At 43.6% G+C, this 26294-nt stretch overlaps 1 protein-coding gene across 3 annotated transcripts in view; it reads left to right on the top strand.

The window, feature by feature from the left end:
- Positions 1–5137: 5137 nt before the first annotated feature.
- The window catches only part of MTUS2 (microtubule associated scaffold protein 2), a 324610-nt gene continuing 303453 nt past the window's right edge, over positions 5138–26294 (top strand). For all 3 annotated transcript variants that reach the window (XM_074859877.1, XM_074859879.1, XM_074859876.1), the window contains exons 1-2: positions 5138–5215; positions 13563–13636. The gene's annotated coding sequence lies outside the window, so the exon portion shown is untranslated. The remainder of the gene's footprint in view (positions 5216–13562; positions 13637–26294) is intronic.

Raw genomic sequence — 26294 nt, 5'->3', positions numbered from 1 at the left:
AATCCGTTTTCTGTGGCTCAAAAGGCGCTAGAGGCAGGCCTGCAAACAGATTGCTGACTCCATATAGGCATTTGCATATTTGCACAAGTATGCATATATGTATGCAACTGCATAAATCCATGAGAATCCATAAAATGCAGAGTCACGCTGCTCGGACTATCACAACAGCTGAGTTTTCCTCAACCGCAATGTTTCCTCAATACAAATTGGAAAAAAAATGAAAGAACTGTATACCTGTTACTTAAATTGTGCAATCCTTTCTCATGATGATTAGAAACTATGCACACAAAAAGTCCCCTTCGTCCAAGCAAATGTGCTCAATTATATTTATTCAGATAGCAAGTCGATGTGTTGAGCAAGCTGCCATTTTTGTCTGACCGCAATTACTCTCCTTCATGGTTGGGATTACTCAGGTCTCATGGGACAGATTTCTTCCATGGTGTCATTCACAAGAGCTCACATCAAACTGCTTTATCATCTGTCTGCAGTGCTTCACTGCTATTATCAAGCAGTAACACAGCTCAGAGAGGCAGCTATTGTGATCCCAGAATACTTTGAATTTATGGTTTGAAATAATCTAAGCCATTTGAAAAGAATATTTGAAGTCATCCCCACCACTTGGTTGTACTCTACTCAAAAATAAGCAGGTTATTGCTGTTAGCGTGCCTAATGCAATATGTTTTTGCAGGATTTTCAGTCATTAGTAGTTTGAGTGTACGAGACAGTCCTCATAATTTGAATGAAAGAGCAATCGACTAATCGACTTCATAGATTGAGTTGATATTTTGCTAGCAAGACTGCTTTACATGATATTTTTGTCCTGGCTACAGGCTTTTCTTTCTCATTAAATTAGCCAGCCAACATTCACAGATGAAAGAATAAATTGGTTTAGCTGTAATTTATATAGAGCTCCACTACACCTTTACAGCACAGGTTTATTTGGGGGGCTGTGACAAGCCAGTCTCTCCCCTGATGAGAACAACAGCAGTCACAGTCAAAGCCAGCTCCTCAGTGTTTATTGAGAAACAAGAGTTGTCCCACTTTAATTACACTGATAACAGTTTAAGTGATACAGTCACTCCTTGTGTTGATGCAACAGAAAAGAGCTTCTGTTGTTACAGCTATTCAAGACCAGAAGATATCTAAGTCAGTATCAGACAGCTTCATTCTGGGACAAGTATGTCAGCACTTGAGTTTAAGCTGGTGTAACCAAAGTTTAAGATGGCATTTAAATAAAAATAGCTGATAGGACTACAGTGATCATCTAAATAATAATAATAATACTACTTTTAAAAAACACAGCAAAAAAGCATACTTTCAACTGCAATCATTTTGCTGATAAAATGTGTGTGGGCCAGACCTGGAAGGCTAAGGAAGATTTCCCTTTGGAGACAGTAGCTTAAGCATCTTACCCAAGCAGAGCAGAGCACTGGGCTGCAGGCAGGCTGTCAGCTCCGGCATCTGCGTGCCTGTGCCCTCAGGCAGCAGCCTGAGCCCTTCTCCCTGCCTGCAACAGGCTCTGCCTGTCACCTACCCACTGACTTATCAGGGGTGGCCAGACAGCCCTCAGCTTTTCCATGTGCTTGTGATCGCCAGCAATGCAGCCCAGGAGCTGCTCTGTGGAGCCTCCGTTGTGCAGATCCGAGCTGCAGCCTCCTCGCTGGCACAGAAATCTTTTCAAAATCTTCTGGAGCTGCAGCTTTATCCAAGCAGGGGAGTGGGCTATTTTTTTTTTTTTCTTCCCTGACTTTCATTGTTCCGAGGTAATCTGCAAAGCTGAACCCTGATTGTTCCTCTTGCTTATTTCTGCAGAGAAATAAGCCTTGTGCAGCCTTCTGGCATCACCAGCTTTGTATTTACCACTAAGTAAACAGAGCCAGGAACTGCTCTCTGATCCCGAGGCCAAGTGACACAGACTGGCTATATCCATGCTGCATAGTGCTTGATCCTGGTCTCCCATCTGGTGTCCTGTGGCCCTAAGACATTGGTATTAATGTGTAGATGTTTTCCTTCTATTTTTTCTTTTTTAAATTTATGCCATCTGAACTAATGTAATAGCTGTGCTGCAGCCCACAAGAATGGTGTTTTATTGCATGAAACAGGGTTTGTATTGCATGAATTGGAGTGGACAGGAGGGAAGTTTGTGGCTGCAAAGCCTCCTGAGACAGAGCTGTAAGACTGTGTAGGGTGAAGGAAATGGGAAGCAGTGCAGTCCCACCTCTCTGCTTGCTGGGAACAGTCCCTCCTGCATGCCACCCCCCCAGGCTGTGCCCAGGCACTGTTTTGCCGTGTCACGCTACGTGGCATTGGCCAAGACTGTGCCCTGGTGCATTCTAACAATTAAGCAATGTGGATGATCCAGCTTAGTGCCCGGTCCCACCATGTCCATCAGTGCGGACACAGCCACTGAGATGTCCTGGTGCCTGGCTGCACAGTAAAAGGTGCCTCCACTGTGCCAACCATCCATGCCCTTATGACAGGGAGGGAACACTTGGCGGGCTCACTGGGTCAACCATGGCCAAGGAATGTGGTTGCTCTGTTCCCCAGTTCCATCAGGGCCATATCTAGTCCTGCGTGCCCACAGGCAGACTGTCCCTGCAATGGGCCACGGGTTGCTTGCTGCCTCCTATTTCCAGGTCTATGTGTGAGGCTATTCTGCCACCTCTCTGTAGCTGCAGCAGCTTGTTCCTAAACACATCAACAAAGTGGTTTTAGCTTGAAACTGTGCTTGAAACTGCTCTGCCTACATTTATAAAAGCCATCGACTGCTTCAGTTTCTCATAATTTTCTTTTATTCTTTAGAGCATAAGCAACAATTTTTTGTTATCCCTTCTGCTTGTTGGAGTCGCATAAGAAATCTTCCATTGTACATTTGTATGGGCTATAGATCTGTCTTCCAAATGTTGAAGAAAAACAAGTTTATGCGAATTATCTGCAGTAGATAATTTCACTTCTGCGCAAAATCTAAAAATAAAGCGGAGCCCACATTCTACAGTTAAGTAGCTTTTAATTAGGTGTGATAATAGCATGAATTATCTTTTAGAGTGCAATAGCTCCGTGATCAGAAGTCAAGTGCTGGGGGTGATAATTGTTTGCAAAAATGTTCTATTGAGAGAAGAAACTCAATGCTGGCATGTATTTGGGTTTTTTGCGTATAATAATCAATCTTGGCAGGCAGATTAATATTTTGCATTAATTTGGGCTTTCTTAGTCATTGTCCCTGTTTTAACACAGCCAGTGGATCCTTTCAAGCACTAATGTAAAAAGAGGGCAGTGAAAGCCTGTAAGTCCCTGTCATCAATGCTTTCTCATGGTGATGCCTTTGGACAAGACAAATAGCACTGTTACTTTCTGAAAATTAATGGCTGAGGTGCTGGATAGTTTCGTTCACTTCCTCAGGATGCCCTCCCCTTATTTTAACCATATATAAGCTCAGGGTTTGAACATAAATAATATTCTGAATCATGAATTGAGATGTGGACACGTCTTCTGTCCTGCCCACTCTGCTGGGTGCTGGAAAGCTCTAACAGAGCTGGCGGGGGCGGTCCATGCCATAAACCACCACAGCTAAACCTGCTAATGCCTGTCTCATCAGAGCCCTCCTTTGTGTCAGCCGGAGGGATGCTCTCAGCGACTTTACCCGCTAAGATGCTTTATCTTCATTATCTTGTAACTCAAGCGTAACATTTAGTCCAGCATGGTGTGGCTGGGGGTGGGGAACACAGCTTTTTCCAGCAGGGAAGACAAACCTTAAAGGAAGGTCCTTTAAGGATAAGAGACTCACTTATGGTGCCACAGGGATGGTACTTGGCACTTCAGACTGCAAACAGATGCGAGCACAGTGTGTTTGAGCACAGGCAGAAATAAGGAAGTTATTGCGTGCCTGGGAAATAAGGATACATCCTGTGACAGTGGCTGTCCTGCTGTATGAGGCTGTAACATCAGCTTGATTAGACAGGCACTGGGTAAGGGAAATCTTTCCACAATACTTGGTCCTATCTGCCAAAGGGCCGGGCTGGAGCTGGGATGCAGACCATGGATATTTCTGACCAGGTCTCCCCAGACTCCCAGGCACGTGCTGTTTCATGCCTCTGTGTGTAGGTCCTGAGCTCCCAGGTCTTCTCCTGCGGCCTCCAGCCATTGTTGCAGGGGATCCCAGGCAGGAGGAGGCCATGTGGCATCTGGCCAGCCTCGGGAACGCAGAACACCTTCACCACCCCCTTCTGAACAGACATTTGCCCAGAGGACTTCGTAAAAATTAATTGAGTTGCCCAGCATTAGACACAGATCATAAAGCTCCCATCTGATCTCGTGCCTGCTGCTGATTTTAACAGCTGATTGAAACAATGAGCGCTGGCTCCTTGGGAATATAACAGTGCACACAGAGATAGCTGTACCACAGGCTGTACGTGTAGATAAGGCTTTAAACGTACAATAAAGAGCCTCTGCCTATATCACGAAGCTTGCTTCCCTAACAGGAGTAAAACTCCCGGGCATAGCAAAAGTGATGGAGATCACCGTTTGAGTTACAAGTTTTGCTGAAAAGCAAATTTGTGTGTCTTCTTATTTATTTATTTATTTTCTTGCTCATTTTAAAGTGAAAGAGAAACGAACTCTTGAGTGAGGGAGAACTGGGGATCAGCCAGGCAAGGAACAGAAAACCTTGCCACGAACAAGTCCCATTTATGCCTGTTGTCATTCGAGGCCCCGTTGTGCCTTCCCCAGCAGACGCTGACCCGTACCTGGATTCCCAGGAAAATCCCCATTCCATAATCCACGATAAACCACCTATTTGCTTACCGGGTGTTAATTTTCACCCGTCATCCCGGCGATTCCCAGGAAAAACGGGCGGAGGCGGAAGCGTCCCGCACACGCAGTCACGAGAACTTTCTGTGTGACCTATATCGCCGCCTCTGTCGTGATGCCCGTGCCTCCCCCGGCAGGTCCCTCTGCGGCCGTGGGGCTCCGGGGGACTCGCGGTCCCGGGCGGGGGGCGGGGGGGGGCGGGGGCCCCTCCCGGGGCGGTGGCGCAGGGCGCGGCGCGGTCCCGCAGGGGGCGCTGCGGCTCGGCTCGGGGCGGCGGCGGGCGCTGCTGGGCGGCTGCGCCCCGCCGCTATATAAACACGGCCCGCGGCCCGCCGCCGGCCCGTCCTGCCGCGGGAGGAGGCGGCACCACCACCACCACCACCGCAACAACAACCGGCGGCGGAGGCAGGTGAGCGCCGCGCATCCCCGCCGCCCGCGCATCCCCGCCGCCCGCGCATCCCCGCCGCCCGCGCATCCCCGCCGCCCGCGCATCCCCCGTCCCGGCGCGGGCTCCGCTCCCCTCTGCGGGGCGGCAGGGGTGGGTGTGCGGGAGGGTGCCGGGTGCCCCCTCCCTACCCCGCATCTCCCCCGCGACTTGGCGGCCGCAGCGCCGTCTTTCCGGGGCTGGCGAGTGTCCCGGGGGGCCGCTCTCTGCTCCCCCTGTCCGGACGGTCCGCGGGGTCCCGTGGCCGAGGGACGGGACATGGGCCAAAAGCTCACTGAGGTGGGGAAAGGCAGATGCTGGGGAGGGGCAGGTCTGTGGGCTGCTCCCCGCCGCGACGTGTGGTGAAGGCACGCGTTTGGGTGACGAGACAGAGAAACGAGCCCAGCTTAAGATGGATAACATGTATGATCAAATCTATGCAGTCAAAAGTTTTGAGGATGCTGATAAATGGACCGGCTCAAGTGGGCACTGCTGTCTGTGCAGCACCCGGGCAGATCGGTCTGGTTTATGCCAGCGGTGTGTTAACGGCGTGACCGTGCCACGGGGAGCCGGGTCCCGGGGCGGTCTGGGGACCCCCGGGCAGGGCCGAGCGCTCGGCACGGGTGAGGAAAGAGTTCGGGGCAAGTGCCGCGTTAGAGCAGCCCGCCGGCTCACGGTGCTAAAGCTGCCCTCGCTCCCTGACTCTTTCACGGAGTTAAACAGCATCTCATTATTTTTCTTAAGGATGATGAAAAATAAAGCAGCTGCTGTGAATTATAAGCTGGTGTCTCAGTGTGAGGGGAAGGATAACAAGTCTGTAGAAGATAGGGCAGCAGGTCCAGGTCTCCCTACTCAGATAAGACATCTCTGCTTGAAGAGCTGTTCATTTAGGTGGGTTGTTTCCAACTCTGTTAGGTGAGTCCGGGTACCTTTTCCTCCTCCTCCGCTTCATCTCCCTTGTTACCTTTGCCTTTGCGTCTTTCTCCATGGTCCCTGTCACTGCATCCCGCAGGTACCAGCGTGCTGTGTCTCAGCCTTCGCACCAGCCTGTGCTCCCTACGGGCACCTCTGTCAGGGAGCCAGTGATCCCTGATCACTCTAAACATGAAAAGAGCAAGCCAGCAGGAGCCTTGACATTTATCATTGCATTAAAAACGTCAAAGATCAAAAAATTAATAAATATTTCTCAGTGGGTCAAGCATTAGAAATATTTACTGATATTAAGGCATCGGTAGCAAAATAATTAAATGTCAAGTGTTTGCATACAGGTTAACTTTGCAATGGATGACTGCATTAAAGAGGCACTTGGCAGCAATTGAGCTGGATATAACGTGATGCATAAATGCCCTGTTTTGGTTTGTGTGATTTCATACCATAATTGTTTTATGCTCTCTGCATTCAGTGTGGTGTTTGTAGGTTTTATTGTTTCTCAGGCAGGGAGTGTGGGCTTTTCTATATCTCCTGCTGCATAAACGCTTTACCAGTCTGCCCTTTTCCAATGCAATTAAATATACCCGGCTACTTGTCTCCTATCTCTGCAATCTGTTGTGGAGAGCAGTACAGCCTGTGCTGCAGGAGAGTGGTAGCAGTGAGCTACATGTATGCAAATGAGGCTTAACTTCTCATTCTGCTTTATTTATCATCACCTTAATTTCTGCAGAATAAAGTCCTATTTTAAGGTACAAAAGGGGGATTCTGTAAGTGATCCTTTGAGCAATGCACTGTGAGTTTGGAAATCACTACCTGAGATGAGGGGAGGCTTTTGAGAAAACCTTTGCAAGGCTCTGTCCACATGGTTTATTTGGGGTAGCTTTTGATATGGTACCATGTCTTTCCTTATGTTCATCTCTTTAAGGACAGAGGTAGGTATTTGGCTACTGATCTAACAAATGCCAGGTGTAGGTTTGGGTCAGATAAATTCAGCAAAGCTTCTTCTATGGTAAAGTTTTTCTAGGGTGTTGTCTGTTGTGTTAGTGATAGTGACTGTGACAAACAAGCAAGCAGCTTAAAACTCCTGGCCTGAATTTATGGAGTGTGTATTTCTATGCAAAATACACTTATGGTGTAATAAGCAATGCTAGATATTTAGGAAGACAGCGAGGAGAGGAGAGCTAGCAGCACATCTACTGCATAAGTGCAGTTCTCCATATCTATAAAGTACAACAGCACATCAGAGGCCATGCGGGGAACTCAGTAATGAGTGAGAAATAATCCTCCCTCATAATAAGTTAGGGAAAACAAGACTTTTAGCTTCCAGTGTGCATTTTTTATTTCCTAAGTTCATGCAGGAAGCACCAGAAATCAGCATAGGACAGAGAATTGCAGCCAGATTTGTGGGCTTCAGTGAAATGTGCTCTCTCTGGAGAGTCATAGAAGGGTAGCACAGTATGGTAGCGACTCATACACAGTGGTCAGTTTAATGTTTGATTGAACACTCTGGAGGAGAAAAGATCTAGGCATAATAACGGACAACTCAGTAAAGATATTTACCGAATCACCAGCAACAAGCAGTGCAAGAGGATCTCTTCCCCTCCACCCCTGGCTGGATGCTGAGGTTTGCTAAAAAGACTACTGAGGCACAGCTGACTTAGCAAATGCTTTCCCTGTACAAGTATTATTTATAATAATACTGGCCTTGTTTAAACGCAACTTTTACTGAACACTGCAGTCAGTTTTGTTGAAGACATAAGTAGCTGAAAGTGGAAGGAAAGTAGTAAAGAGCAGCGAAACTGAAGTGCATGATGGTTTGTTTTGTACCTGAGCTTGCTATTGCAAACTTAAACCTGTTGAAACAGTCTTTCTTCAGGAAAAGAATTCTGGTGGATTTTTGTAAAACTTGTTCTGGCACTATCCTGATATAAATATGAGCCATATAATGCATGTTAAGGTCCAACAGTTCACCCAAGGTCACCAGAAAGATCTCCAGAGTACAGCCAAATGCTGTAACCACCTGACTGTCCCCTGTCATTGGTTTCATTAAAGACCTACTTAGTGAGGGTTTGTAGGGTGAGAAGCAAGAGGGGAAATTATTAGCTGTTACAGGTTTCTGTAAATTCACAACCAAGTGATTTATACCAATTAAAGCTCTGTCCCATGTTACTTGGCTATGATACAGAACCAGGTTAGTATTTTGCAGCCAAAAGTCATATGTGTAAGACATTCAAAACATCTGAAAAATAGGTCTTCAATACAAGAAAGGGCTGTTTAAAAAACTATTTAAGCAGTCACATTAGTAATTTCTTTAAGGAATTCTATTTTTTTTTTCCAATTAAGTGGCTGCAAAGCTGGCAGTCAAGCAAACAGGTTCGAAGCTCCTGAGACAGTGAATCTTCACATTTCAGGGCAGGAACTGTTTTCTGCTCAATGAAACGTTGTTGCTGCTTTTGTGGCATAGTGTGGCACAGCATGTAGCGCTGCACAGAAAGTGGTGTCAGTGATGCACTGGCTGGAAGGTAAGGAGATCCAAGTTACGTTCCCGTGTAATTGCAGTAAAGTTGGTTTAAGACTGTGCCTTAGCTTCCTCTCCAAAAACTGGGAGGAGTATGCTGGCACACTCGTGCAGGGCATTTGGGGACTGTGGATGGAGAAGTCTATTTTTTTCCAGCAGAGGCATCCCCATCAAAAGTCTCTGCAAATGACTTAATCCTCAGAAGCATCTGGTGTAGCAGCAGTTCCCAGGCTTTTGCTGTTAGTGACATCACTTGCAGATCAGTGATTTTATGCAGTCGTCAAAACTAGCAAAAGCATCCAATTTCTTGGATTCCCGTCCCAGCCATAATTCAGATGATGGTGTAAACAGGCTGCTGATCCTTATATGAGCCTGAGGGCTATTCTGCCCAGAGATATACTACTTTGAAACAGCTATTGCATGGGATGCAGAGCTGGAAGAAAGGCATAACTTGTTCTTAGCACAGCTGTGAGTTTTGCTTCATGGGCATAATCATCAAATACTTACAGGAGAATGTCTTCCCTTTGAAATCATAGTTAAAAAGTAAACAAGCATCTAAAACACATGCTGGTCTAATTAGTTTCTCTATTAAGTTTTACTTTTTGAATTTTAACTGTTTGATAGCTTATCCTAAATGATTTGGCTTCTGTGTTTATTATGCCCACAGGGTGCTCTAAGTTATGGCAAAATGCTAAGGCTGTCAAAGAGCCAGTCTGGCAGGCAAAGATAGCTTGAAGAACAGAGATGCTCCAATAGTTCTTTTGCCCTCTGGCATGTGTTGTGTCTGCCAAGTTTTGCATGGGGCACGTGGAACAACAACCCTTTAAATGACCTGAAATTTTTTCAGTCCAAGGCAGTCCTCATAGCAATTCTCAAGTTTATACTGCCAGAAGAATTCAGAGAGACCAGATGACTTCCAAGTAATGTATTTCTGCGCTACAGGGTACATTAGTGTTACTGAAGAAGAATTAGAGTGTGGTGGGGGAAAAATAAAGCTTTGTATTAAGCATTTCCAAGCTTGATGTAATTTGTTTGTCAGAATGCTGGGAGGAATCATGATGTGCTGTGCACAGGGAAACCTAGAAGGATGCTGGGCACAGATAAGATGTTCAGAAGTAAATTGCACTTGAGTGTGCTCTGCAGAACCATGCTCTCAGGATGAATACATTCCCTCTGGTCTACCAGACCATCAGGATTTTAGGTTTTCTCTTGCTGTTATGATGAATGGTTGTTTAGCTATTGGTGCAATACAATAGTGAGGCTTTAACATGGGAAAAACAGTAATACAATCTCTGGAAACAATCTATATGAGCCTTGGTAAAATCAAATGGCTGCATGCCCAAGACTAGAAATGTTACAGAGATCAAGAGCAAGTGCTTAGGACAGGGTTGCTGTATCACTGTCACAATCTGGATATGTTGTTTGAGGTTTAATGCTACGAGGAACAAAACAAGTATTCAGCATGGGCACTAAAATTGGTGTGTTTCTTTAATGTATTAAAAGGTTGAAACGTGAGGAGAATAGATATGAAATCAGATCTACATTAAAAGAGTGCTTTTCTTCCCTTTTCAGATCTTAAACTAAGAAAACTTTAAAAGAGCATTTGAAAAGAATGGAAAACTTTCTTTAAACTTAGTTTGTAAGCTGAAAAGAAATGAATAAGTTTCTAAAACAAAACCAGACTGGGCAAGGTGCTAATCTTGATATGACAGCAGCTTGATCACATTACCAACTAGGACTTCCCAAACATCTAGATCTACCCATCCTTGACATTGCTGGAGCATGCCCCAAATATGAGTTAAGCGATTTACAGAAGCAATGGATTTTGTTAATACAAATATTTTCTTTAACATGTGTATGCATAGATGTATCATGCAAAATTGTGTGCATTAATTTACGAAGACAAGGAATGCTGGAGACTCTGCCAAATGAGCTTGCATTTTTCACTGATGAAAGCCCAAGTGTCAGAGTGGCTCACAGCCACCATCCAACCCACGTGCAAAGTTCAAGTCCAGGTCCACAGCCTTTATTCATATGAATAATCCTTTAATGTCAATAGAGCCAGCAAGATACTGATGCTGAAGAAATGAAAGCCCTCAGGATTGGCTCAGAAGATACAAGCTTTGCCCTCCACTGAGGACCCTGTGAGAAGGTGGACAAAGGTTGCTTTATTTCACCTTTCTGTATCTCGATGCCTTGGGTGAAGTGAGAGCTGAGTCACTGTCCCTATAAACTACAGCAACTTTAAGGTTAAACTGATTAGAGTGCAAAACATAACACTAAGTCTGACAGACCCACAATGTTCATTTTTAGCTGCTCCCCATTTTTAAAAAAATCAGATCACAGAAAGTTGCCCTGTTTGATTGTTCCTGTTACGTAAGAGCAATGTCTTTGGGATGTGAGAGAAGCCACGAGCAACATGTCCCTTACGTAACAAATCCAAGTTGCTCTAATCCGTGCTGCACTGCTGCTGATCCTGGGCAGCCAGGAATAGCCTGGGAGCGGTGCTGTGCTCCCTGGGCTCTCCTCTGGGGCTGCAGGGTAGCTGTGGAACAGAGATCCTTTGCTCCGAGTGGTTTTCTGCCAACCATGCTTGCTGGATTTGCGTGGGTTTGTGGTTTTTTTTTTTGTTCTGCTAACAGAATGCAAACAGGCTGAAGCGGAAATCCTGCCCGTAAGTCCTGTCTTTTTCCTTATGGGCAGAGCTGATCGTCCCCCATGTCCTTTTTTTTTCCTGAAACATCAGCATTTACCCCCATTTCAAGCTGGAAACAGGTAATCTCATGATCTTGGTACCTTTGTTCCTGTGCTTGTTTAAAAAATGAACTAAAGGCCAGATCAGACCTTTGGAGCAGGTCCTCCTGAGCTTTTCTTCTGTCTTGTGGGACAGTGCCATGGCCTGATGTCTGGGGGGATATGCTGGGCTTGACAGGGTGGGTACTTTGAGGGAAGAGCTGCAGCCAGGTATCATCCTGAATTCAGGGGTCTCCCGTGTCCCCCAGCTTCGGTGGGGTGTCAGGGCCGCATTCCTGCCCTGTGATTTCATGTGCTGGGTGTTGAGGTGGTGGGACAGCATGGGGGCTCGTGGAGCAGGAAGGAGGCTGCTGGCAGAAGTCAGCTCCGTGTTCTTGAGGTTTGGTGTCTATGCAGAGGGTCTGACCCTTGAGCCTGCCATACTGATGGGTTGTCTTGATTAAAGTGGGTAAAACAGCGTGGAAGAGCATGCTGCCCAAGGGGGGTGTGTGCCTTGCTGACTGCAGCTCCTGCCTTGCCTTCTCCCTGGGAGAGCACTGCTCTGCCCTGATCGCCTTGGCTGCCTCCAGTGTAATTAGGAGCATTTGAAGAATGATAACATATAAAAAACAACATTGTGGGATTGTTATGGGGGAAGGATTGAGGTAGCTGTGCACAAAGAAACCTATCTAATTAAAACTGCAGGGGAATGGAGATGGTGGCTAATGAGGCTGAACATACAACTTAATTTAACTGAGTTATTTGAAAAGAAGCAACCTGCCTTGCTGGGGAATGGAAGATGGGGGAAAAAATAGAATGTACCTGGAATTTCTTCTTAAAATATAAGTTTCATTGTAATTAGTGCATGTTTTACTGCGAGTTACTTTGTAATTGGGATTTTATGACATTTATATGAAATTTATTATAAATGGTGACCATCAGTTTTATGTGAATAAAACATTTTAAAAGACTATTTGATTAAATCTCTTGCCTAAAATCCCATTTATATCTTTCATCTTCTAATATTTTCAAGCTTTTTATCTAACTTTTCTCTGCTTGATTTTTATCACAAGGAAAAAAGAGTGTCATATGACTTCCCCGTTTTCCCTCGGGTGTTCTTCCCCATTCTTTCTCTGACTCTGCCTTTTCCTCTGCCATAATTTCAGGTCTGTCCTGATCTCCACCTGCTCTGCCTGTCCCACAGTCACATCCCTCTTCTTGGTCTTTCTTGCACTCATACCCCTTAACTGTTCACTCTAACTCCTGTCTCTTTCCCATCATAATACAAGTAAATGCACATTACTGTCATAATGTTAAAAAAAAACCCCAAACAACCAACCAAAACCTTTTCCAGCTTTTTTGTCATCTTATGCTTTGGTCAGTCCTACCTGGCAGATCCTCTTCTAGTTTCATCTTCAATTCTCAGCAGTTTGACTTTGGCCCCACTTACTACTGGTAAAACCACATCTCATGACCTCTTATCAGGCTTTCTTTCCTTCTTTGCCTTGACCTGTTGTCTTTTGATATAACTCTCACTCTGATTCACAATGTTTATTTCTTGTGATGGCAATCTTTTCTTGACTTCTGGGGAAGCTCATTCTCTGTATTTTCTGGATGATCTTCCTCACCCTTTCTTGTTTCTCCTATTTCCTTCCATACTTTTTCTGGGTGATCTCATCACAAGCAAATTCAGCTAAACCTCCCTGAATAGCAATACATCACCCTTATCCCATCAAAATGTGGCATAGGGACAAGGCGTCAAATAGCAGAGTCCCTTAAAAACAATGATCTCTGTAAATACGTTAAAACCTGATTAGGTTTAATCTGTGCTTCCCCTTCAGCTTGTGTACCTAAATTTGACTTGAGAGCATTGACTTACTCTAAAGATACTGCAGAGGAAGAGGAACAGAATGTGGAGGTTTTGTTTCCTAAGTTTTTGTATCCTCTTCCCCTTTTGAAAGTGGGTGCATTACTTCATTTCACTCACTCCTAACACAGACCAGCTTACTTGTGAGCTAATGCCAGGAAACTTGGACAGGATCATAATCAGAAGAGTAGGATGTTTAATCTTGAGCACTATGTTTACAAAAGATTTGATGGTGTATGCCCTTGTTACCTTCTCTAACGAGTCTTTTACTTGTTTTTTTAAAGGTTTCCACCCTGGGACTGTCTTCTAGGGCAAGCTATAACCAATGGAAGTAAACTTTGTTTTTCCAGCATTCTGGGTAAGCTTGTCTTCTGTATTATTGTCTGATTTGATCTTTTAAATGTATTTGCCACCACTTCATTTGCCACTCTTCTGCAAGTTGTCTTTGATTTTTATTAGTGCTAGTCTATGCAGTGAAAAGAAAACTCCCTCTAACAATTGTATAAACAGAGATAAAGGTTACTTCAAAGCGTACCATGAGACTCTTTTACTGGGGGGAATTATCAAACAAAAATAGCCTTTTGTTTTCCTAATGTTTTTGATTTCTGTCTGGTAGGTATAGTATATACTGAAAATATGAATATATAAACCAATGTACTATATATCTAAACTAAATCCAGTTACTTTTTGAAATAATATGAGAGTATTTGAAGATAGTCTTTCATGCTTGGGAATGCATAACTTTGTCAACTGGGAGATGACCATGACATAGATCCTGGTGAAGTTGTGTTGTAGTGGCATGAGGCAGTGTTCAGCTGTGAGCAATAACAACGTCTGCTGAAGCCTCTGGGAGGTCAACAATGATGTTCTACCTGGGAAAAAATGACAGCTATGCTGGCAAGTTGCGGGGCAGTATTTGCTACCTGGCTGGGGGTATTGTCTTGTTGATTGTCCACCAGTAACAGGCTGACAATAGTCCCAAAGCCTCAAATGACTCAAGAAAATGGAGATAGGACAGTGTAGGATCCAGGGGGAGGCTGACTGTGTGGGGTACTGCCAAACCCTGGAGGGGGTTAGGAAGGCCACAGGCTGCCTCTTCCCAGCCTACCCCCAAGCAGGCTGTCTAGGTGCATCCCTGGCTTTGGCCCAGCTAGGGGTAACCTCAGATGGTCCAAATAAAATTGGAGTTCTGAGGTTGCTTTTTCTGTGATGGCCAGATCATGATAGGACAAAGTGTCCTTCTGTGGTCTTATACTGTCCCTGGTTTTATAACAGGCTCAGAGTATATTTTCCCTGTACATCAGTAGGGTGTGACAGCCTGCTATGTACTGGTAGCTGAGCAACCATGGGGATGAACAAGAACTGTCCACATAGCCCAGCGTATGCCTCCCTGAGTATGCATCTCCTGGAACCGGGTCTGATCCTGTCCCTCAAGTGATAAAACACAGCCTGGCTGGAGAAGTTCTGACAGCAATCTGGAACAAGCATCACTCTTTCCTTTGGGGAGACTTGGACCTGGTCCGACCTGGAGTCGGAAAGGTCTGCCAAGAGCAGACAGCACTGGGAGAGGGTCAGGATCCCAGCAAAGCATGGGGAGGGCATGGCTCTAGCATGCAGCACTGTATGTAAGAACGCACCCAAGGGGTGATGTTTCTGTGGTAATCAGACTGAGGGCAGAAAGCGGATGAAAGCAAAGAGAAAGCAAACCCAGGTCATTGGCAAGGACATTCCCACCATCCCAGTCCCCAGTGTAGGAAATCCTATATCATGTCTGTCTCCCTCTCCAGTCCTGGCTGCAGAGCTGATAGTGACTGACAGGGCTCAGGAAGGTGAAGCAGACATCATCACGGCATGATCCCTGGATTTCAAGGGACTCTTCATACATGCAGATGCCTTTGGGAAGATAGTGCTCTGTGGTAGAAACTGTGTGGTCACGGGAGCTTGGGAAGGAATATCCCATCCATTATCCAAGTCAAAAGCTGTTTCTCTGGCAACAGTTATGCTCAGTCACAGATTATGTGGTTTTGGCTGTGAAATGGGTGATTGGGCTGGTGTGTTACTATCTTCTGGGTGGCACGTGCATCCAGCAGCAGCTGTCACACCAAATGAGGGAAATCCTGTGTTTATGGGCTTACAGGTGACATGTGATGCTCCAGCATGCTGTTGCCCAATGTGAAAGAAGGGAAGGCATAGTGCAATGCACATCTTCTGTTTGAGAACATTTGCAGGACACTGCGCTGAGTGATGTGAAGGATGTACAAGAATGCCTTTTATGTATTTCCCATATACAAATGACTTCTGGGTTAAAAGCAGTTATAACTGATTCTGCCTTCTCATTAATGGGGTTGTAAGTCTTGTAACTCAACCAGTGAGCCTAAAGCTGTATGACTTGTGGGTGGGAAGAGTTGCTGTTTGGATCCTCACAAAAAGCATTCCTGTGTACAGCTCTCCCACTGCCACTAACTGGACAAGGTTAAGGGCTGGACCTTGGATTTGGAAGTTAGTTACAGAGCTGGAAGGGCACAAGCTGCAGTAAGAAATACAGATGAATCCTGCTGAGTATTCTTAATTTTCTATATATGCCCATGGATTTTCCAGTTTGGTTGAGAACTCTCTAGTGCTTAGATGATGGTTATGAAAAGAACTATATCAATATCCAAAAATTGTACAATGTTTCAGTATTCTGTAATTGCATCTAAATGAGATAAAATAAAGAAGTAATTTCTTAGTAGTTTTCTCCAAAATGTCACATTAAAGCATTTCCTTCTGTGAGGTATATTGTTTCACCAGTAACAGGTATTGAGTACTTGTTTCACTAACATGTCCTCTTCCTTTTTGAACTGACATGGCAATGGTATTCAAAGTAAAGCCTGTGAGAAGCAGCTTGAAGTTTTTTTGATTCCTTATGGCTAGAAGGATTGGAAATCAAAGGCCACCAGCTGGAAAAGAGCTCTGGGAATCTTTGAAATGAATTTGCTCTGTGATGAGTGTCAGAAATGTTCAGCTTCTGAAAGGGAAAATTGTGCCAGAAGTAGATGTCAAATAGAGCAAGAAACATAGGAGACTATTTTGCAATTTGAGCGCTAGCTGCAAACCTGGGAGAATAAAGTTTCCTGGTCCATTCCAGAGTTGTTTACAAGAATGACATTTTCAAACCCGTGTTTTGTTTCAAATAGACAGGACCAAATAACATGTGTTTGGTGGAGATAATGTGACTTTCACTTCTCTTGTACTGGTCTTAGAGCACTGTGTGGGAAGATGATGGGTATATGAGAAAATAACCCTGTTTAAGAGAGATTTGTGTGAAGTTAATGTGTTAGTCACAGCTGTACCTGATGGAAGGCTTTCTGAAAAACCATGGAAAAACTGTACTAATAACATTACTTTAAAAAAAATGTCCTAAGGAATAGGTCAAAGTCGTCATGGGACATTGTGGATCAAGAATTTGATACCATACCTTGACATTTATGCAGACAGCTAGTGAGATGCTTCAAAGAGGGATAGGTTTTTGCTGCTTTCAGAAATTCAGGGAAGTGACTTGATAATATTTTAACAGTCATCCAGTAATTTAACACTGGATTACAGTTGAAATCCCATAGAAATACTCAAGACACTTTATACTGTATCAGATGGATTAAGCATGATTCACTTATTGCATTAAATTCCAGAGGGATTAATAATGTCTGGGTCATTGTTTTGTAGGCTTATAAATTTAAAAATCAGAGGGGACCACATGAATAGCTATTCTTACTGCCTGCTCAGTGCACATCAGAAATGCAGGATATATCAATAGTAGTCCTTCAGTTTTTCTTTATTTAGCATATCTTCCTGAAAGAGAACAAGGTCTTGATTTAAAGGGTACCAGTAGTAATGAATCTACCATGCTGTAGGTAAATTGTTTCAGTAAATAATGAGCCTTGCCTTTCAAGGCAGTCTATAGTTCTTTTCAGCTTCCAAATGTTGTACCTAATTTTTTTCCCTGTTGAATTGACAAGGAATCTATTATCTGGATGCTGATTCTCTGTTTCCTTATCTGTTTAGTTAGCCACTTTTGAAATTCATTTACTATAAGTGTTGATGTAGTATGGTGAATCTTTTAATTCAGGTTTTTCTGTATAGTGTGACTTTAAATCACTGCATAGTGTGAAATTAGGACTAGAAATATGTCCTGTCAGCACACTACCATTATCAGATGATGATGTAACTGCATACAAATGATCAGATTTACATGACCAGGCCTATTTTCCATACAGCTGTGTTGATCGGTGTTAATTATGCTACTGTCTTTCAATGCCTTATTGATTATGTCCCATGATGACCTTTCCCTGCTGTTGCTTACTACTGATGTCAGTCTAACTGTTCAATAGGTGCTTAGGTTATCCCACTTAACCGTTTTAAATATTGCTTTGATATTAACTCTCTCCAGTCACCAGGAACTTCTGATGTTCCTCTGTTTGTTAAAAGCAGCCATTGAAACAAAAGTTGGTTCATCTGCTCTCTACTCTTGAAATGCAGGGTTTTAACTGAGGGGTTATTTCATGGAATCATAGAATGGTCTGGGTTGAAAGGGACCTTAAAGATCATCTCGTTCCAACCTTCCACTAGACCAGGTTGCTCAAAGCCCTGTCCAACATGGCCTTGAACACTTCCAGGGAGGGGGCATCTACAACTTCTCTGGGCAACCTATTCTGGTGTCTCACCACCCTAACGAGAAAGAAAGTCTTCCCTATATCTAAATCTACCCTCTTTCAGTTTAAAATCATTACTTATTGTCCTCTCACTACACTCCCTGATAAAGAGTCCCTCCCCATCTTTCCTGTAGGCCCCCTTTAAGTACTGGAAGGCCGCTATAAGGTCTCCCTGGAGCCTTCTCTTCTCCTGGATGAACAACCCCAACTCTCTCAGCCTGTCCTCATTGGGGAGGTGCTCCAGCCCTCCGATCATCTTTGTGGCTCTCCTCTGGACCTGCTCCAACAGGTCCATACCCTCCTTATGTTGGGGGCCCCAGAGCTGCACACAGTACTCCAGGTGGGGTCTTACCAGGTGCCGTCTGGAGTGGAGTATAGGGGGAGAATCACCTCCCTCGACCTGCTAACCACACTTCTCTTGATGTAGCCCAGGATATGGTTGACTTTCTGGGTTGCAAGTACACATTGCTGACTCAGTCAGTTTTCCATCCACCGATACCCGCAAGTCCTTCTCCGCAGGGCTGCTTGCAGTCCACTCATCGCCCAGCCTGTATTTGTGCTTGGGATTGCCCCAACCCATGTGCAGGACCTTGCACTTGGCCTTGTTGAACTTCATGTGGTTCACATGGGCCCACTTCTTAAGCCTCTCAAGGTCCCTCTGGATGGCACATCCCTTCCCTCCAGTGTGTTGACTGCACCACACAGCTTGGTGTTGTCAGCAAACTTGCTGAGGGTGCACTCAATGCACTGTCCATGTTGCCAACAAAAATGTTAAACAGCACTGGTCTCAACACCAACCCCTGAGGAACATTTGTCACTGCTCTCCACTTGGACATCGAGTCATTGATTGCAACTCTTCAAGTGTGACCATCCAGTCAGTTCCTTATCCATTGAGTCGTCCATCCATCAAACCCATGTCTCTCCAATTTAGAGGCAAGGATATCATGTGGAACAGTGTCATCTATTTAAAGCTCTCTCCAGTTACTGATGGCATGGGAGGTATGTCATTATCACTATAAGGTGTGCATCTTGCATCTTTCTGAATGCAGAGTAGTAGTTGTCAAATACATTTGTTTTTTTCTGAATTGTCTGATAATTTTTGTCTGAAATGACCATTTATTGAAGTCATTGTTTGGCATTCACTTATTCTTGTTCCATTTAGGGAGGAGCTCCTATTGTCATAAACCTCACCATAGCTTTTTGACGTTTGTTGGGGTTTTTTTCTTCCATCATTTGCTTGCGTTTCTGCAATGTTAATTTGTATTCATTGCTATCAGTGTCTTTTTTTCCCCATCTGTTATGTGCTGTGAGTTTGTTTTGCAGGTTTCTCCGCGGCTGCTGTCACTCTCCTTAGCCAGGATTCTTAACCAAAAAAGCTTCCTTTCATGGCTGTAGCACAATGATTTTTTTTTTTGGCATGTAATAAAGCATCTCTTAGCAGATCCTTTTTTATATTTTTGTGTGACTATTTCCCCCTGCTTAGTTTTGCTCATGATTGTTTTAAGGTTTGAGAAATTGTCTTTCTAAAATATCCAAACAAGTAAATTAGATATTGGTTAAGATTACACATTGTTTTCCAGTTGCAAAAGAAACTAGAGCATTGCCCTTTGGCTGTAGTGAATCATAATTTTCTGTTTAAATGGTTCACCTGTATCCAGCAGGAGTCCAATATAACATCAGCTAGAGTTGACTTCACTATGCTTTTGTATTAAGCCATGAATAGAACTTGCAGACTTCCTCAAAGTCTTAGTAGTAAAGTGGTTCTTCCAGAACAGATTCTCTGCTAGAACAAAATCCAATGTGACAATATTTTTCATAACTTCAAGAATATATGCTTGAGGAGCGCCTCATTCTGTTTCCTTACCTCATTTGATGGATTTCTAGCAGACCTCAGCCTCTGTCTCAGCATGTCATTTATCAGTATTCCGAATTCTGCTTTTCTCTTTGCAGATGCCATGTCCATGGCTTTATCTTCTGACCACCCTGTTTCTCTTAAATAAGTACAGTGCTTTCTAGTGTTGATTTTGATCATGTGTATATATGTCTGTTACCTTCTTAACATTTAATAGAATTGAGCTTCCTTTTGAAAAAAGCAATTCTAATTTCTACTGAAATTGAGCCCAGTCATTGCTGTTGTAAGCAAGCTTTCAGGGGAACAAATTGTTTGCCTTTTTTTAAAAAGAAGCTATTCAAATATCAGCAGTATGGTGAAAGCATTGGTTTTTATTTCTAGCTCTGCAATACACAAATCACAAGTTTTTTTGACAATTCGTGTTGACATGGGAAGGCTCTTCTTTCTTGGTCAAACCTCTGCAGTTGGCAGCTGCCAGTCCATATGGCCTCTTACAAGCCTGCAGCTGCTCCTAGGCTGCTGTGCAGAAAGGTAAACCATGAGATAGAGTTCATGCTGCAGTTGGCTTTGGGGCTGGCTCTGGGCAGCATCTGAGGCAGAGGGAAAGGACAGTAGCTGAGGACAAAAGCTGATATACTTTCTCTTCTCTCAAGCTTTGTGAAAGTCTTAAAGTACAGTCTTAAGAAATGGCTGTTACTGAGATAACCAGGTACATTTTTATTAGTGAAAATAGCATGCACCTAGAGATTAACTTCTCACTATTTGAAGCAAGTGACTTGTCAACACGTGGTCTTGCTCTGTCAGCAGAATTGACTTGGACATCTAGCCTAGGTGAAGCTTTGTGAGGAGCTGTATGGGTAGAAGATGGTTAGCACGTGGCAGTTGCATCCAAATGCCTGAGAAAGATCCACATCTTCCATTATTATACTGTGCTTAGCATGAAAGTATTTTGGCAGCTAAGTGTCTTGAGTAGAGAAACTGCAGAATGATTTGCTGGGTGTATTCAGGTATGGAAGTCTTACTCAGCACTGGTGAGGCTGCACCCTGAATACTGTGTTCAGTTTTGGGCCTCTGACTACAAGACATTGAGGTGCTGGAACATGTCCAAAGAAAGACAATGAAGCTGGTGAAGGTTCTAGAGCACAAGTCTTATGAGGAGCAACTGAGGGAACTGGGGTTGTTTAGCCTGGAGAAAAGGAGGCTGAGGGGAGACATTATTGCTCTCTGCAACTATTTGAAAGGAGGCTGTAGTGAGGTGGGTGTTGGTCTCTTCTCCCAAGTAACAAGCGGTAAGACAAGAGGAAATGGCCTCAAGTTGCACCAGGGTAGGTTTAGATTGGATATTAGGAAAAATTTCTTCACTGAAAGGGCTGTCAAGCATTGGAACAGGGTGCCCAGGCAAGTGGTTGAGTCACCATTCCTGGAGGTATTTAAAAGACTTGTAGATGTGATGCTTAGGGACATGGTTTAGTGGTGGACTTGGCAGTTTACAGTTGGGCTTGATGATTTTAAGGGTCTTTTCCAACCTAAATGATTCTATGACTCTAAGTTACTGGTTTCCCATTCATAACCCATACCACCACTGAACTATTTCTAAGGAGTAGCATCAGGAATCAGCTTGTAAATGCTCTGGGACAAGAACACTGTTTTCATTTGGTGTTGTGTGGCTTAGTATGAGGGATGCTACTCCAATTGTCCTTTCAGTACAAAGGATTAGTCAAATAAAATGAAGGATAAAAACAAGGGCTAAGAAATGATCCATCTGCAATGACAGAGTAGCAACAACTTCACAAGCTCCTGGTTTAGCCTGCTTAAATAGTTACTTGCAAAGAATCTTATGATATGTTAATTATATTATTCATACTGTTTTTCTGAATCTCAAAACAAAGTGTGACCTTGATTTCAAAGTAAAACTGCATGAAAGCATGCTGTGCTTATTTTTTCATAATTAATCATGTATAAGCCAATTTCATGGTAAAACAGTTAAGTGAGATGTCAGAATATTTGTTTGTAAATACTTTGCTTCAAGATGTTAGTGCAATTTGCATCTTAGCTTTAACAAAATCCAGTATTTCTTTCAGTTTCACTGCAGGATGAAAGCATAGCATGCAATACATACTGCAGTTAGGGTCTAAATGAATATACCACAGCAGGAATATACATTTTGTTTGTGTACAACAAAATTTGTGTACATTGCCGTGTGTGTGCTAAAACATACAAAAAAATCTTCCTTCTTTCTGTAGTGGCATAGGGGAGTGCTACTTGTCCCCAGCATCCCTATCAGTCACATGTGTGCAGCTCAGCTTGCATGAGACACTGACTTGGTAAGCATCAACAGTTTCAGGGCTGCAGTGAAGCCAATATCAAAAGGCTTATTCAAAGGTGGCTGCTGCTCAAACCAAGAAATACCAGTAACCTCTCCCCTGAATGTCCTGAGCCTGCCTGGAGGCCAAAGCCAGTGCTCTTCAGAGATGACTTGGAAGATGAGCTTTTTCTCCCTTCAGAAGAGAAGATAAGCTTATAGAACTATGTTTGCATCTCCAAAGGAGAGTACACGCATTGATGAGTGCCCTGGTTTGCACTGCAATTAAGTGTGTGGTGAGGTAGGTTAGGCTTGGGGCCAGTGCACCCTCCCATCCTCACCCCAGGGAGCAGTGGGGGAAATGCCATGGCAAGTCCTACCCCTCCCTGCCATGGGGCTGTTATCCAGGGTGGGTGGATGGAGACACGGGGCCCTTGACCTGGTGCCCACGCAGGCAAGCTTTGCTGTGCCTGCGCAGGCAGCACAAGGGTATGGGGATGTTGTGGAGCGAGGAGAGCCTCCAGCACTGGGGGTGGGTTTGTACATCCAGTGGGGCTCAGGCTCCCACTCAGCCAGGGCTTCTCTTACAGGAACCTCTGTCAGGACAATCAGACAGCCACACTGAAACTAAATAGGTAGAATGAATGAATATCATATATGGGTAATTTTGCATAACAAAGTTAAAAACTGATGAAGTGTGTATTAAAGTGCTTTTAAATAGGATTTACTGAATTTGACTGTAAAGTGTCACAGGACAGTATTATTTTATAGATCACATCAGTTGTCTCTACCTCTATCTAACAAGTCCTAGCATTTAGTATGTGTTACATATGTAGTATAATAAATTTCAGCATTACACTGCATTTAGTGCATAAACTAGTATTTGAGTCTTATAGCCCTTCCTCCTAAGCTGCTAAGTGGTAGAGGATATAGCTCAGATGAAAGAAAACAATTTAAACTTTCTCAGTGAACCAGTTTTGGGAAGAGTTTTTCTCAAATGCAGAGTTTCACACTGAAGCAGTGTGATTAAAAGCCTATGGGGGAATCAAGCATGGGGATGGTTTTAAGGAAGATCAAGGGACTGAATGCAATTTTTTCTTCAAATGATAATTAAAGAAACAGCATCCTCATTAGCATAATACACTAAATGATAAAAAGAATTGGACAGATGCCTAATCTTGAAATGCTTCTTAATTTACAAGTACACATTTTAAAAAGAAAGCAATTGAGGTCTGTTCTTTATAGCTGCCTGCCTGAGTCATCAAAACTGCTGCTTATATAACTTACTGTCTCAAAGAGGAAAAAAAAATACATACACAAAAAAGTACTTATGTACTTCAGGACACCATCCATACAATGTCTGTTGCACATGTATAGATACTAAAGCAATCCACAAGACTTCAGGTCTTCTGAGATTGCATGCCTACCAGTCAAAATTACACGTTTGAGTGGATATTCTCAACTGGGGCCGTATGCGGCTCTAAAGGAGTACAAAGGCATCTACCACAAAAACGAAACACTTATTTTCTGTTGATTCTTGGCTCTAATTATCTAGGAGGTGACCACTCTGAGTTTCTTGTGATCACATGCTGAGCCAGAGAAGTGTAGTTGAGAGTCCCATCAAGTTTAGTTTGAGTAGAATTTCTGAATTTTTGCTAAGGGTAAAAATGCTTTCTGGTTTTAATGAAATTGTGAATCAAATGTGGCAAGGAGAAATAGGTAGCATTCACATTGATGCCTCCATGACTTACCTGTGTTTTGTTCTTGTACATATAAGCTGCAATGGTGCAGTTTCTCTGTTTCACTTTAAATATCATCCTAGTCCTGTTCTTCTACCATCACATCTGTAGGCTCCCAAAGGGTTTTGAAGTGAACCAGAATCTTGTGAAATCTCAGAATTATGTTGCCACCTGCAAATGTGGGGAGGCTCATTAGACTGTGTCTACAGTGCTGAATGAGAACCGGGTACATGGCAGGGAGTGACTTGCTTGCAGGCTTGGAGCACCCTGCTCTGCTGAGAGTTGTTCTCCACTACCCAGCATTCATCTTGGGGTCTCTTCTGGGACCCATACAGTGCCCTGTACAACATAATTATTACTCTGTATCCATTTTTTCCATTCAAAGCTTATGGAATATGGTGAGCACCAGAGTACTTTTTATAGTGCGAAACTGAGGGTATGTGCTGTGGGTACACAGGGTCAGCAAGAAGGCATGCTGAGTGTGCTAAAACTTGCTGGGATAGTGATGGGAAACTGTTGGTGGGTGTGTGGGAGCCAGACCTAATTTGGTCTTGTCCATGTTGCTACTGACAGTGGTTCCTGGTGTGAATGGTCCTCCAGACCATGCTGGGGTATTGCCAGACTGTTTAAAAAAGACTTACCTTAATTAAATGACAGTCATTTCTTCGTCTAGTAGTGCTAGAGTGTGCACCTCTGGAAGACTGGAGTGGGAATTACACTTTTAATAAGGTTAAGTGTCTTGAGGAGAAAATGTTTTTTTAGGAGTGAAAATGATTTCTCAGTGGGAACTGACTTTTGAATTATTCCACTTACGTCCCAATGCAAGGTAGAGGCTGGCTGCAAACAGGTGTCAGATTTTTCTAGCTGGAAGTAAACCTCATTTTCTCAAATCCTAAAGCTTCTCTTCAAATGGAGAGATAATAACCACCACTCTGTGAAGAGGTTGTGGCAGCCAGAGAGCCGAGAGGTAAGCTGAAGTAGGCAGTCTCTACCAAAGCAGTATCCTGCCCCTTTGAAGCTTACATATTTTGATAAGTACAAATCCCAATTAATATCAGATAATAAAAAATCTCCACCAGATGAATAAATTGACAAGGACACTCCAGAAAGTCAGAAGACCTTTCAGTCCTCTGCTAGGTGACTACTACTGGTGATAGTGTTAACTCTGTTGCAGGCTGTTTGTGTTTGGCATTAAGACTGTTAAACAAGGTGAATGATTTAATGCTTTAGAGTAAATGTTAATACTGTTCAGAAGATGATGTTCAGAAGATGAAGTTACCTATGTCAGGTAACTTGTTCAGTTTCCATCTTAACTTCTGAAGTAATTTGGAGTCAAAGACCTGCCTGTTTGATTTTTTTCTAGTGTCTTAACACATCAAGCTGAACCTGATCCCTTTATATCCTGCTAATCTTTCATATATGCTGAAGTAGTAACTGTGGAGCTGGAGAGTTCTGATAGATAAAAGGCAGCACTATTGATCTTGCTGATACAAGTTCAAAGCCCTGTGTGGAAATACATATGATAGTTCTGGAGAATGAATAATTTGAGTGGTACGTGCCAGGGTGTGCATTTTCAAGGCAATGCTGTATCTCATTCAGATATGTACCCACCACAAGTGAGTTACTAAGACATGAGCATCCTTACTGCCAGCTGGTCTGAATGCTGGTAGCACTTCAGCTATTCAAAATCCAGCATTACAGTCTGTAGGGCTCTGCAGACTTTCTCGGTGTTTTCTCCGCATGCATCCCCATTCTCTGCTTACTGTGCCAGTGTCTGCTGAGTTGGGCATGTGGTACAGGATGGAGGGTGACCATTCCTCATCCAGTTCAAGGATTTGGGGATCCACTGGGGTCTTTTGCTGGCGCTACATCTGAGTTTCTTTTTCAGATGAGAAGGGACAGGGCAGCATGGAGGTGTGTGGCTCCACTGGGGTTGGGATGTAGTGGGAGTGCGCTCCTGGGCCTGGGGATTCAGTTCTTCCCAAAATTGCACATTTTCATCTAGTCCGTGTTCACGGAAATCTTGCTATGGCCTGTGCGTGACATTAAGGACCAGGTTTGAAAGTCTTCCTCACTTTCTGTTTTTCTAGTAGATTTTAATGATATTTGTTGCAGTCCTACTAATTTTTCTTGTGGGTGTCCTGATATTTCATGATTTTTTTTAATGCCTGATTTGCATACATGTTATTTATACATATGTGTATAAGGTTTTCCTAATCCCTACAGCCTGAGGGGCAAATGCTAGAAAAAGTAATGCAATTGCCCTCAAAGGCTGAACTAACAATTGATAGATAAAGGTATTGCAATTTATTTTTAATGATGAGAGTTTGGAGGAATAACTCATAATTTCTTAACTGCAGGGTTTTTCAATGTTAAATTTGTTCCACTCATATTTGTTTTAATGACTCTTACCGGTAAATAAATGTAGGCTCAGT

Source organism: Strix uralensis, chromosome 2 (genome assembly GCF_047716275.1).
Source record: "Strix uralensis isolate ZFMK-TIS-50842 chromosome 2, bStrUra1, whole genome shotgun sequence".
Lineage (NCBI taxonomy): Eukaryota > Metazoa > Chordata > Aves > Strigiformes > Strigidae > Strix > Strix uralensis.
The sequence above is the reverse complement of the archived record's forward strand: the minus strand, read 5'-3'. Positions and strand labels throughout refer to the sequence as shown.